Source organism: Tachypleus tridentatus, chromosome 3, assembly GCF_004210375.1.
Source record: "Tachypleus tridentatus isolate NWPU-2018 chromosome 3, ASM421037v1, whole genome shotgun sequence".
NCBI lineage: Eukaryota > Metazoa > Arthropoda > Merostomata > Xiphosura > Limulidae > Tachypleus > Tachypleus tridentatus.
In genome coordinates, this window is record NC_134827.1 from 54,199,303 (window position 1) to 54,213,918 (window position 14,616).

The 14,616-nt window shown below is 32.7% G+C and overlaps 1 pseudogene across 1 annotated transcript in view; it reads right to left on the reverse strand.

Annotated features, from left to right (window-relative positions):
• LOC143245863 (integrator complex subunit 3-like) overlaps nucleotides 1-14,097 on the reverse strand; it is a 38,527-nt pseudogene extending 24,430 nt beyond the window's left edge. Inside the window, exons 1-4 of the transcript XR_013025699.1 lie at nucleotides 13,962-14,097; nucleotides 11,337-11,394; nucleotides 9,808-9,896; nucleotides 349-446 (exon numbers count right to left, since the gene is read on the reverse strand). The product of XR_013025699.1 is annotated as an integrator complex subunit 3-like (transcript). The remainder of the gene's footprint in view (nucleotides 1-348; nucleotides 447-9,807; nucleotides 9,897-11,336; nucleotides 11,395-13,961) is intronic.
• Nucleotides 14,098-14,616: the final 519 nt, after the last annotated feature.

A 14,616-nucleotide genomic window follows, 5' to 3' on the forward strand; every position in this document is an offset into this window, starting at 1 on the left:
CATTGCAAAATTATATAAACTACAACTTAAACAAAAACCTATAAATAACTACTTATTCAACAGACTTGGCACTGAAAGAATAATTCCGATGGAAAAAAGACAATAAAAACGACACAAAAATTTGTATAAAACCCAAGTTATTATGTAAACTATTTTATTAATCGTGTATGTAAATCCCACTGTTTAATAACAATGGTTAAAAGCAACACACAACAACAGCACATTACACATAGCAACACAATGAAGTAAAAGTTGAGAGAAATTGGAACACGACTGAATCATGAACAAAATGTTGCACCAACTTATATATCTTATTCAGATGAACAGGAGTAAGTCTGAAAGTCTTACCTGTGAAGTTAAGAACACAATCTTCCTCTCCATGTCTGGTGTTAACCTACTCTGAAGAAATCTCCGTGAAGTCCTTGTTGTGAGCAACTGAAGGACACCTACCAACAAAAAATATATGAAAAAATTAAATAAACATAAATAGTCTCTACATCAAACTTCTTAGAAACATAAAAAAGCTACATTCAATGTTTAGTTTTCAAAATATAAAAACTTGAAATATCAGCATATACATTTTTTCTTTTTTTAAAGCAACAATGAAATTGGATGTATCACATACTGTAGAGACAATTCAGCGGGCTAAGATGCTGGGTTTACTCAGCAGGGCAAAACTCAATTTTTATATCAATGGTTGACATACAATTAACATGAGCTAATAACCAATTTTCGTTTTATATCTCAGACTCCACTGCATCAGTTGGTCCTTTATTACCTGCTATTCTACAACATTTCTACAATTTCTGTAAAGAACTTACTATTGCTAATCTGTAAGGCTTGGTATTAAATGTTGACTAGTTCTTTATGAGGTAACTATTGCTAATCTGTAAGGCTTGGTATTAAACGTTCACTAGTTCTTTATGAAGTAACTATTGCTAATCTGTAAGGCTTAATATTAAATGTTCACTAGTTCTTTGTGACGTAACTATTGCTAATCTGTAAGGCTTAATATTAAATGTTGACTAGTTCTTTATGAAGTAACTATTGCTAATCTGTAAGGCTTGGTATTAAATGTTGACTAGTTCTTTATGAATTAACTATTCCTAATATGTGAGGCTTGGTATTAAATGTTGACTAGTTCTTTATGAAGTAACTATTGCTAATCTGTAAGGCTTAATATTAAATGTTCACTAGTTCTTCATGAAGTAACTATTGCTAATCTGTAAGGCTTGGTATTAAATGTTGACTAGTTCTTTATGAAGTAACTATTGCTAATCTGTAAGGTTTGGTATTAAATGTTCACTAGTTCTTTGTGACGTAACTATTGCTAATCTGTAAGGCTTAATATTAAATGTTGACTAGTTCTTTATGAAGTAACTATTGCTAATATGTGAGGCTTGGTATTAAATGTTAACTAGTTCTTTATGAAGTAACTATTGCTAATCTGTAAGGCTTGGTATTAAATGTGGACTAGTTCTTTATGAAGTAACTATTGCTAATCTGTAAGGCTTGGTAATAAATGTCGACTAGTTCTTTATGAAGTAACTATTGCTAATCTGTAAGGCTTGGTATTAAATGTTGACTAGTTCTTTATGAAGTAACTATTGCTAATCTGTAAGGCTTGGTATTAAATGTTGACTAGTTCTTTATGAGGTAACTATTGCTAATCTGTAAGGCTTAATATTAAATTTTGACTAGTTCTTTATGAAGTAACTATTCCTAATATCTGAGGCTTGGTATTAAATGTTGACTAGTTCTTTATGAAGTAACTATTGCTAATCTGTAAGGCTTAATATTAAATGTTCACTAGTTCTTCATGAAGTAACTATTGCTAATCTGTAAGGCTTGGTATTAAATGTTGACTAGTTCTTTGTGACGTAACTATTGCTAATCTGTAAGGCTTAATATTAAATGTTGACTAGTTTTTTGTGACGTAACTATTGCTAATCTGTAAGGCTTAATATTAAATGTTCACTAGTTCTTTATGAAGTAACTATTGCTAATATGTGAGGCTTGGTATTAAATGTTGACTAGTTCTTTATGAAGTAACTATTGCTAATCTGTAAGGCTTGGTATTAAATGTTGACTAGTTATTTATGAAGTAACTATTGCTAATCTGTAAGGCTTGGTATTAAATGTTGAATAGTTCTTTATGAAGTAACTATTGCTAATCTGTAAGGCTTGGTATTAAATGTTGAATAGTTCTTTATGAAGTAACTATTGCTATTCTGTAAGGCTTGGTATTAAACGTTCACTAGTTCTTTATGAAATAACTATTGCTAATCTGTAAGGCTTGATATTAAATGTTCACTAGTTCTTTGTGACGTAACTATTGCTAATCTGTAAGGTTTGGTATTAAATGTTCACTGTTTCTTTGTGATGTAACTATTGCTAATCTGCAAGGCTTAATATTAAATTTTGACTAGTTCTTTATGAAGTAACTATTGCTAATCTGTAAGGCTTGGTATTAAATGTTGACTAGTTCTTTATGAAGTAACTATTGCTAATCTGTAAGGCTTGGTATTAAATGTTGACTAGTTCTTCATGAAGTAACTATTGCTAATCTGTAAGGCTTGGTAATAAATGTCGACTAGTTCTTTATGAAGTAACTATTGCTAATCTGTAAGGCTTGGTAATAAATGTCGACTAGTTCTTTATGAAGTAACTATTGCTAATCTGTAAGGCTTGGTATTAAATGTTGACTAGTTCTTTATGAAGTGACTATTGCTAATCTGTAAGGCTTAATATTAAATGTTCACTAGTTCTTTGTGACGTAACTATTGCTAATCTGTAAGGCTTAATATTAAATGTTCACTGTTTCTTTGTGAAGTAACTATTGCTAATCTGTAAGGCTTAATAATAAATATTGACTAGTTCTTTATGAAGTAACTATTGCTAATCTGTAAGGCTTAATATTAAATGTTCACTGTTTCTTTGTGAAGTAACTATTGCTAATCTGTAAGGCTTAATATTAAATGTTGACTAGTTCTTTATGAAGTAACTATTGCTAATCTGTAAGGCTTAATATTAAATGTTCACTAGTTCTTTGTGAAGTAACTATTGCTAATCTGTAAGGCTTAATATTAAATGTTCACTGTTTCTTTGTGAAGTAACTATTGCTAATCTGTAAGGCTTAATATTAAATGTTGACTAGTTCTTTATGAAGTAACTATTGCTAATCTGTAAGGCTTGGTATTAAATGTTGACTAGTTCTTTATGAATTAACTATTCCTAATATGTGAGGCTTGGTATTAAATGTTGACTAGTTCTTTATGAAGTAACTATTGCTAATCTGTAAGGCTTAATATTAAATGTTCACTAGTTCTTCATGAAGTAACTATTGCTAATCTGTAAGGCTTGGTATTAAATGTTGACTAGTTCTTTATGAAGTAACTATTGCTAATCTGTAAGGTTTGGTATTAAATGTTCACTAGTTCTTTGTGACGTAACTATTGCTAATCTGTAAGGCTTAATATTAAATGTTGACTAGTTCTTTATGAAGTAACTATTGCTAATATGTGAGGCTTGGTATTAAATGTTAACTAGTTCTTTATGAAGTAACTATTGCTAATCTGTAAGGCTTGGTATTAAATGTGGACTAGTTCTTTATGAAGTAACTATTGCTAATCTGTAAGGCTTGGTAATAAATGTCGACTAGTTCTTTATGAAGTAACTATTGCTAATCTGTAAGGCTTGGTATTAAATGTTGACTAGTTCTTTATGAAGTAACTATTGCTAATCTGTAAGGCTTGGTAATAAATGTCGACTAGTTCTTTATGAAGTAACTATTGCTAATCTGTAAGGCTTGGTATTAAATGTTGACTAGTTCTTTATGAGGTAACTATTGCTAATCTGTAAGGCTTAATATTAAATTTTGACTAGTTCTTTATGAAGTAACTATTGCTAATCTGTAAGGCTTGGTATTAAATGTTGACTAGTTCTTTATGAGGTAACTATTGCTAATCTGTAAGGCTTAATATTAAATTTTGACTAGTTCTTTATGAAGTAACTATTCCTAATATCTGAGGCTTGGTATTAAATGTTGACTAGTTCTTTATGAAGTAACTATTGCTAATCTGTAAGGCTTAATATTAAATGTTCACTAGTTCTTCATGAAGTAACTATTGCTAATCTGTAAGGCTTGGTATTAAATGTTGACTAGTTCTTTGTGACGTAACTATTGCTAATCTGTAAGGCTTAATATTAAATGTTGACTAGTTCTTTGTGACGTAACTATTGCTAATCTGTAAGGCTTAATATTAAATGTTCACTAGTTCTTTATGAAGTAACTATTGCTAATATGTGAGGCTTGGTATTAAATGTTGACTAGTTCTTTATGAAGTAACTATTGCTAATCTGTAAGGCTTGGTATTAAATGTTGAATAGTTCTTTATGAAGTAACTATTGCTAATCTGTAAGGCTTGGTATTAAATGTTGAATAGTTCTTTATGAAGTAACTATTGCTATTCTGTAAGGCTTGGTATTAAACGTTCACTAGTTCTTTATGAAATAACTATTGCTAATCTGTAAGGCTTGATATTAAATGTTCACTAGTTCTTTGTGACGTAACTATTGCTAATCTGTAAGGTTTGGTATTAAATGTTCACTGTTTCTTTGTGATGTAACTATTGCTAATCTGTAAGGCTTAATATTAAATTTTGACTAGTTCTTTATGAAGTAACTATTGCTAATCTGTAAGGCTTGGTATTAAATGTTGACTAGTTCTTTATGAAGTAACTATTGCTAATCTGTAAGGCTTGGTATTAAATGTTGACTAGTTCTTCATGAAGTAACTATTGCTAATCTGTAAGGCTTGGTAATAAATGTCGACTAGTTCTTTATGAAGTAACTATTGCTAATCTGTAAGGCTTGGTAATAAATGTCGACTAGTTCTTTATGAAGTAACTATTGCTAATCTGTAAGGCTTGGTATTAAATGTCGACTAGTTCTTTATGAAGTGACTATTGCTAATCTGTAAGGCTTAATATTAAATGTTCACTAGTTCTTTGTGACGTAACTATTGCTAATCTGTAAGGCTTAATATTAAATGTTCACTGTTTCTTTGTGAAGTAACTATTGCTAATCTGTAAGGCTTAATAATAAATATTGACTAGTTCTTTATGAAGTAACTATTGCTAATCTGTAAGGCTTAATATTAAATGTTCACTGTTTCTTTGTGAAGTAACTATTGCTAATCTGTAAGGCTTAATATTAAATGTTGACTAGTTCTTTATGAAGTAACTATTGCTAATCTGTAAGGCTTAATATTAAATGTTCACTAGTTGTTTGTGAAGTAACTATTGCTAATCTGTAAGGCTTAATATTAAATGTTCACTGTTTCTTTGTGAAGTAACTATTGCTAATCTGTAAGGCTTAATATTAAATGTTGACTAGTTCTTTATGAAGTAACTATTGCTAATCTGTAAGGCTTAATATTAAATGTTTACTAGTTCTTTATGAAGTAACTATTGCTGATATGTGAGGCTTGGTATTAAATGTTGACTAGTTCTTTATGAAGTAACTATTGCTAATCTGTAAGGCTTGGTATTAAATGTTGACTAGTTATTTATGAAGTAACTATTGCTAATCTGTAAGGCTTGGTATTAAATGTTGACTAGTTCTTTATGAAGTAACTATTGCTAATCTGTAAGGCTTAATATTAAATGTTTACTAGTTCTTTATGAAGTAACTATTGCTGATATGTGAGGCTTGGTATTAAATGTTGACTAGTTCTTTATGAATTAACTATTGCTAATCTGTAAGGCTTGGTATTAAATGTTGACTAGTTATTTATGAAGTAACTATTGCTAATCTGTAAGGCTTGGTATTAAATGTTGACTAGTTCTTTATGAAGTAACTATTGCTAATCTGTAAGGCTTGGTATTAAATGTTGACTAGTTCTTTGTGACGTAACTATTGCTAATCTGTAAGGCTTAATATTAACATTCACTTAAGCCTCTTCTGGACAATGTCCATGTATATTGCACCATCAGTTCCTTCTCTAATGTCTAGCTCATAGGAGGCGCGTTTTATAACAGCACTTAATTATTATTATATATTATATATATATTATTTTAAAAATAATTTTATCTTAATGATCTAATATATAAATTTATCGGGGAGAGGTGTTTAGGACTATCTTCTTCATATGTGCAGTAACTGTCGAGTTACTGTGTATTTTGTAATGTCTGTAATTTGGTTTTCAATTATTCTTGACATATGTTAATCCATGCTGGAGCTGCATACTGTATTATAAATGTTTTCTATATTTTAAGGATGTTTTCAGGTGATGTTCCACTGTTTTTACCAGTTAAGACTCCTAGCACAGTTTGTTCTTCGCCAAATTTTAGTTTTTATATTATTTACATGGTTTGTCCACGTAAGTGTAGAATCATCCTAGAAATGGTGCGGACGTAGCTATCTGGAGAAGTGCTCATGGACGAGGGCTGTTCAAAAAATACGCGGACTGTTTGAATTGCGCGGCTCCAGTTAGTTCCAGGGGAATCCGCTTGATGTCGCTAGGTTCGCACAGATCAGCTGATTACGACGCCATTTCCCGATTCCAGATATCTTCATTTGTGTATTAGCTACGCGGTTGTAAGTGAAGTGCGATTTTTTCGTTTGGCGGATTTCAGAATGAATGACCTGAAGGAGCAACGACTTGCTGTGAAATTTTGTGTTAAACTTGGAAAATCTACGACTAAAACTTTTGCTATGCTTAACACGGCTTACGTTGATGTTGCTATGAAGCGTACGGCATGTTTCAAGTGGCATGAACGTTTTAAAAATGGTCGACAGTCCATTGAAAATGATGAGCATCCTGGACGTCCTTCCACGTCAACTGACGACCCACACGTCGACAAAATCAACACCCTGGTGCGGGAAAATCGACGTCTCACTGTCAGGGAGCTTGCTGAAGAGTGTGGGATATCAGTTGGATCTTGTTACGAGATTTTGACCGAAAAATTGAAAATGCACCGCGTTGCTGCGAAATTCAGCCCTCAGAACTCGTGAGTTTTTGGCCAAACACTCGATCACTGTTCTTCCCCACCCCCCCTACTCACCTGACCTTGCTCCTTGCGATTTTTCTTGTTCCCCAAACTCAAAAGACCCTTGAAAGGAAGATTTGAGACGATTCCCGAGATTAAGGCAAATGCGACGAAGGAGCTGGAGGACATTACAAAAGAAGCGAACCAGGACTGTTTCAACAAGTGGAAACACCGTTGGGATAAGTGTGTGCGTTGGGGAGGAGAGTACTTTGAAGGGGTCCCAGACCTGTAACTTCTAAATAAAGTACATTTTATTTTATGACGTCAGTCCGCGTATTTTTTTAACAGCCCTTGTATATCTGTGGTTGTGCTTTTTGACGTTTCATTAACTTTTAAAATACCTCTAGTCGTGTTCTTGCTGTGTTTATTTTTGACAATTTCGAACTGTGACACATATCAATGGTTTGTGTCTTTAAGTGACATATTATTCATATACAGATAGCTACATCATCAGCGAACTGTGACACATATCCATGGTTTGGGTCTTTAAGTGACATATTATTCATATACAGATAGCTACATCATCAGCGAACTGTGACACATATCCATGGTTTGGGTCTTTAAGTGGCATATTATTTATATACAGATAGCTACATCATCAGCGAACTGTGACACATATCCATGATTTGGGTCTTTAAGTGGCATATTATTCATATACAGATAGCTACATCATCAGCGAACTGTGACACATATCCATGATTTGGGTCTTTAAGTGGCATATTATTCATATACAGATAGCTACATCATCAGCAAACTGTGAGACATATCCATGATTTGGGTCTTTAAGTGGCATATTATTCATATACAGATAGCTACATCATCAGCGAACTGTGACACATATCCATGATTTGGGTCTTTAAGTGGCATATTATTCATATACAGATAGCTACATCATCAGCGAACTGTGACACATATCCATGATTTGGGTCTTTAAGTGGCATATTATTCATATACAGATAGCTACATCATCAGCAAACTGTGAGACATATCCATGATTTGGGTCTTTAAGTGACATATTATTCATATACAGATAGTTACATACACAGCTAGTCAGGTTGATTGGTCTATAACTGTTTGGTTTATTGGCTGGTTTACCTTCTTTATGGAATATTAATATATTAGCTTGCTTCCAAGAAACTGGGATGTATCCAGAGTAAAGTGATAAATTAAAGATTGCTAATAGTTGGTCCAATAATTTCGGAGTGCCTTTTGTGAGGAGAATTGTTTGTATGCCATCATTTCCTGGAGATTTCTTTGTTATTTTAATTTCGCGCAAAGCTACACAAGGGCTATCTGCACTAGCCGTCCCTAATTTTGGAGTGTAAGACTAGAGGGAAGGCAGCTAGTCATCACCATCCACCGCCAACTCTTGGACTACTCTTCTACCAATGAATAGTGGGATTGGCTATCACATTATAACGCCCTCACGACTGAAAAGGCGAACATGTTTGGTGTGACGGGGATTCGAACCCACGACCCTCGGATTACGAGTCGAGTGCCTAAACCACCTGACCATGCCGGGCCAGAAATGTTAAGAGTTGCGTGCGCTACTCTAAAACAATTTTTAATGCGCCAATTAACAAGTTACATGACACCCGCAGCCAATATACAGTTGTGGTAGAACGAAATTCATCACAAGTACACTTTGACACTGCTTAGGTCCACCGAAAATTAAATGCTTTTGGGAAATACATGTAATAGTCCTATTCGACACAAGTTATCTAGACACTAAGATCGCAGAGGTGTATTCAAATCGTGGATTTAGACTCTCTAAAACAGAAGTATGATTTGTATTTAATTGCATTAGAAAACAAAGAAATATGAATCAATTAGGGGACCCGGAACCATCCCGAAAGAGACCTACAGCAAGCTGTACCCTCTCTGTGATGGGAAAAGTATGGCGTTTTGTAACAGATGGGAATCCAGGAACACAAAGGTCAGGGAAAAAACTGTCCCCGTGTGGCAGGCAACATAACTAAGAAAAATCTCATCTGAAAAATCAACAAATGTCACAAGATGGTTCCGTGACATATCTGTCACGGCTTGACTGGCATGTCATTTGATGAACCACTTACGGATTTCTGTATGATCATACTGTTGAAATGAGTAATGGGAAACTTCAATCCTCAGATATACGATAGATTACTGAAGGAATTTATGGAGAAGTAGCGACGTTTGAATATGACAGTTTTACTATGAAGCCTTTAGCAATGAGCATTAATCTGCACAGTTGATGTTAAAACACATGATTGAAAAACAGTGCATGATAACATGTATTAGAACTTCTGTTCTTAAAACATAAAGGCAGTAACTTCATTAAATAACGTAAAATATAAACATGTTGAGCCTTCGCTGAAATATGTTTGATTTTACTGTCAAATATAAAACTTTTTCTTACTTCCTTAACAAACTGATTATCATTCAAGTTCTGATTTAAATAAAACTTAAATTTTAATGTTTGAGGTTTTCTTTTTTTTGGACTTTTGATGAACTTTTGATGACACGTGAATAATTCAAGTAATGAATGAACATAAACTAAATTTTAGGTTTTTTGTTCACGTCGTGTAAATCAAAACTTGTCTTGCTGTTAGATAACTATAAAATTTAAACGCTTCGTTTTCATAACGCTCCCTAGAGTTCGAAACGTACACAGAGTGCATATTTCTGGCTGCTAGCTTTACTGACGTATCGTTTTAAAAAATGTTTCTAGGTTATCGTACAATGTGTGAACAATTTATACCCCAGGTTTACTGACTGATCGCCAATAACGAAATCTTACCTTCTCGATGAGCAGGAATAATTCCACCCGTTCCCAGGAGCAAGATGGCTGCTCGCTTGTTTACCCTGAGATTAACAAAAAACACGTTCCTAATTACTTGTGGCAAACAATGACATAATTAGACACAATAAAACTAATGGGTTTACAATCACTTTCATTAGGGTTAACTTTTCATGGTTGTACGTCGTACGTTTATGACGTTTAAAATAAACATTTTACAGCAAAACTGTAAACATGCAGAATTATTTTTGCCACCAGGTTTACCGACAAATGATTCGGAGCATGCGTGAAGTTTTAGGAACTTAATTAATTTACGCGGAGCAGGTTAATTTTAATGTTTTATATATAAGTGTCAAACAATACCTAGATTGTATGTATTACGTGTCACAGATAAAAGCAGCTTTAGAAATACATTGTGGTCGAGAAGAATACTTCCTATTTTAAAATTTAATATTTAGATATCTAAGAATATATCCAGGTTTCAACATCTTGTGGTCCAACTCAAAAAGATTTTACTGTCATGGTTTTTTTTCTTCATTCTAGTGAGTCATGTTACCCTGTAAAATGGCAACCATGTCAAGACAAGTTTCAATTCGTCCTATGACTTAAAGAAACCAAGTAGGTGACTGCGTTACCCACTGGCACAGTGCTATGTCTACGGATTCCCATCCCTAGAAACTGGGTTTCGATACCCGTGGTGGGCAGAGCACAGATAGTCCATTGTGTAGCTTTGTCCTTAGTTCCAAACAAACAAAAGTATTATAGTGTAATTACAACTAGCAGTATTAGGAAAAAGTATGGGGGTATGTTAAGGATATCTTGCACTGCACGTCTAGAGCAAATATCTGGAGCTAAAGATCACGTTAACTGACGTCATCGCTACTGTTGAACACGTTGCAGCGAACATCTGTTTGTAATTAAGCACGAAGCTACACAAAAGGCTATTCGTGCTCTACCAACTACCGGTATCGAAACCAAGTTTCTTGCGATGTAAGTCCGCAGACATACTGCTGTCTCACTCTGAAGCAGAAGTGAGCATGGGCTGAAATCGAATATCTTTACACGTGTCGAGAGCCGCCAACGGTGCACAAGTGGAAGTCTACTGACGTGTCGATAAAAACAAAATGTTGAAAACCATCTGGTTGTAGTTATTAAAAACAACCTTCCATAATCTTTTATTTTGTTTATCTTTTATTTTATTTTTAATGACGATTATAATTACAGTAGAGAAATATTTAGCAAACAAAATATAACTTATGCAGGACCAATTGCGAATTTCAAATCAGTGAGGTTATTACCATTTAAAGGTTTAAGCGTGAAAAGTATTTAGGGTTGGTTTTTGTTAGATATGGTCACACTTTATACATAAAATTTGTACCACGTTCGTTTTATAAATAATTTGCTTATTAACATTGCAAGCGAAAATCTTTACCTGCTCGATTTTCCAATAAATACTTCAAATATACAACTCAGAAATTATTTATAATTTTAAAACAAAGACTTACTTATTGGTTGTTCCTGGTAACATTGACAGGATTACACCAGAGTCGTCGGTGGCTCCATCTGTTGAATTATGTAAGAAATGAGAGCAAACTGACAAAGCGCTCAAGCTGTAGAATTGTATAAACCATTATTTTACAAAACTGTGTGTGTGTAACCTCTTATAACATGCGAACAGATAGTCTAAGTCCAATTAAACCGAGCTACCCTTAAAGCACCATGGACTGTAAAACCAGAATTCAGTGACACGAGCTGAAGAGATCTGGAACAGTCAAAGGTCAAAAAGCTCGGATACTATAGAAGTGAGTGTGTGACACTTACTTTCTATTTTACGTAGTGCCTTTTAGTATTATGAATTTACCATTTCAGTCGAAAATCATTTTCAAACGAGTTTCTTTAGTAAATATTTCTGTGTAAAATACACTTTAATATCAGTGTTTGTTTTGAATTTCGCCCAAAGCTACACGAGGGCTATCTGCGCTAACCGTCTTTAATTTAGCAGTGTAAGACTAGAGGGAAGGCAGCTAGTCATTATCACCCACCGCCAACTCTTAAGCTACTCTTTTACCAACGAATAGTGTGATTGACCGTCACATTATAACGCCCCCGCGGCTGAAATTAATGCCAGTGATAATCAACCTAACAACACCAGATTTGTGACAATCAACCTAACATCACCAGATTTGTGACAATCAACCTAACAACACCAGATTTGTGATAATCAACCTAACAACACCAGATTTGTGACAATCAACCTAACAACACCAGATTTGTGATAATCAACCTAACAACACTAGATTTGTGATAATCAACCTAACAACACCAGATTTGTGACAATCAACTTAACACCAGATTTGTGATAATCAACCTAACACCAGATTTGTGACAATCAACCTAACAACACCACATGTGTCAGTCTTCGTTAACTGGACACTTTTAGGCTTCGTACTGTAAGCTGCAGTTTCTGTTTTAGTGAAACTTTCCAGCGAAACGTTGATTTTCCAAGTTAAAAAAAACATAACAAATCCGGTTTTGTGAGGTAGATTATTCATAGTAATAAAAAAACATAACAAATCTGGTTTTGTAAGGTAAATTATTCATAGTATTAAAAACATAACAAATCTGGTTTTATAAGGTAGATTATTCATAGTATTAAAAACATAGCAAATCTGGTTTTGTGAGGTAGATTATTCATAGTATTAAAACACATAACAAATCTGGTTTTGTAAGGTAGATTATTCATAGCACTAAAAACATAACAAATCTGGTTTTGTAAGGTAGGTTATTCATAGTATTAAAACACATAACAAATCTGGTTTTGTAAGGTAGATTATTCATAGTAATAAAAAAACATAACAAACCTGGTTTTGTAAAGTAGATTATTCATAGTAATAAAAAATATAACAAATCTGGTTTTGTAAGGTAGATTATTCATAGTAATAAAAAATATAACAAATCTGGTTTTATAAGGTAGATTATTCATAGCATTAAAACATAACAAATCTGGTTTTGTAAGGTAGATTATTCATAGTATTAAAAAACATAACAAATCTGGTTTTGTAAGGTAGATTATTCATAGTATTAAAAAACATAACAAATCTGGTTTTGTAAGGTAGATTATTCACAGTAATAAAAAACATAACAAATCTGGTTTGTGAGGTGGATTATTCATAGTAATAAAAAACATAACAAATCTGGTTTTGTAAGGTAGATTATTCATAGTATTAAAAAACATAACAAATCTGGTTTTGTGAGGTAGATTATTCATAGTAATGAAACATAACAAATCTGGTTTTGTAAGGCAGATTATTCACAGTAATAAAAAACATAACAAATCTGGTTTTGTAAGGTAGATTATTCATAGTAATGAAACATAACAAATCTGGTTTTGTAAGGTAGATTATTCACAGTAATAAAAAACATAACAAATCTGGTTTTGTGAGGTAGATTATTCATAGTAATAAAAAACATAACAAATCTGGTTTTGTAAGGTAGATTATTCATAGTAATAAAAAACATAACAAATCTGGTTTTGTGAGGCAGATTATTCACAGTAATAAAAAACATAACAAATCTGGTTTTGTTAGGTAGATTATTCATAGTAATAAAAACATAACAAATCTGGTTTTGTAAGGTAGATTATTCATAGTAATAAAACATAACAAATATGGTTTTGTAAGGCAGATTATTCACAGTAATAAAAAACATAACAAATATGGTTTTGTAAGGTAGATTATTCATAGTAATAAAAAAACATAACAAATCTGGTTTTGCGAGGTAGATTATTCATAGTAATAAAAAAAACATAACAAATCTGGTTTTGTAAGGTAGATTATACATAGTAATAAAAAAAACATAACAAATCTGGTTTTGTAAGGTAGATTATTCATAGTATTAAAACATAACAAATCAGGTTTTGTAAGGTAGATTATTCATAGTATTAAAACATAACAAATCTGGTTTTGTAAGGTAGATTATTCATAGTAATAAAGTTTCCATTTATTATTAGAAATATCACACTCATGGTTATTTTATTTTTTTAATAGCCAAATAATTAGACCAATATAGAAGTTTAACATGTCGTTGCAAACTTATTTAAACAACGATCTAAAAAACAACAACAAACTTACTTATAAACTTGTCTACGTTGGCGTAGTGCACTTGTAAAACTAAGTATTCTATTCCAGTATCGGATCCTCCAACCTTGAACCCAACACCTGTGCACATGAAATGGTAAAACGAAATGAAAGACTTGGAAGAACAAAACATATTTTATTCAGTTTTATGTAACACAACATTAGAATGGTAGTTCACGATCCTTAGGTTTCCCGGAACATTAACTGATCATCGTTCTGTACGTCTTACAAATTACGAATCAAAAACAAACGGTTGATATATTTCTTAAGTTGTTAATATATTTTGTCTTATATTATCTACAATCTTAACAATTTAATAATAAAGGCTGCTGTTAAACTCCACATAATCATAAAAGAACTTTTATTTTAAAGGACATCGATTTATAATTACAATTTATAATTATCTGTAAGTCTTTTTGTTTCCTTTCTCATCAAAATGTGTAAACCCTTACAAATTCTTGCACGTGCACAGTTATTACAGCAATTAGCTGAAGCAGGTGGACTCTGTAAGGTTCAACAAATTACTTCAGCAAGTGCGAAGTTAATAAAACTATGACATAATATTTAATGATGTCGAGAAAACCCACTTGTAGAGAAACACATACATGTAAAACGGATCGTTTGATTGAGAAAAGTTTTATGTAGTGGA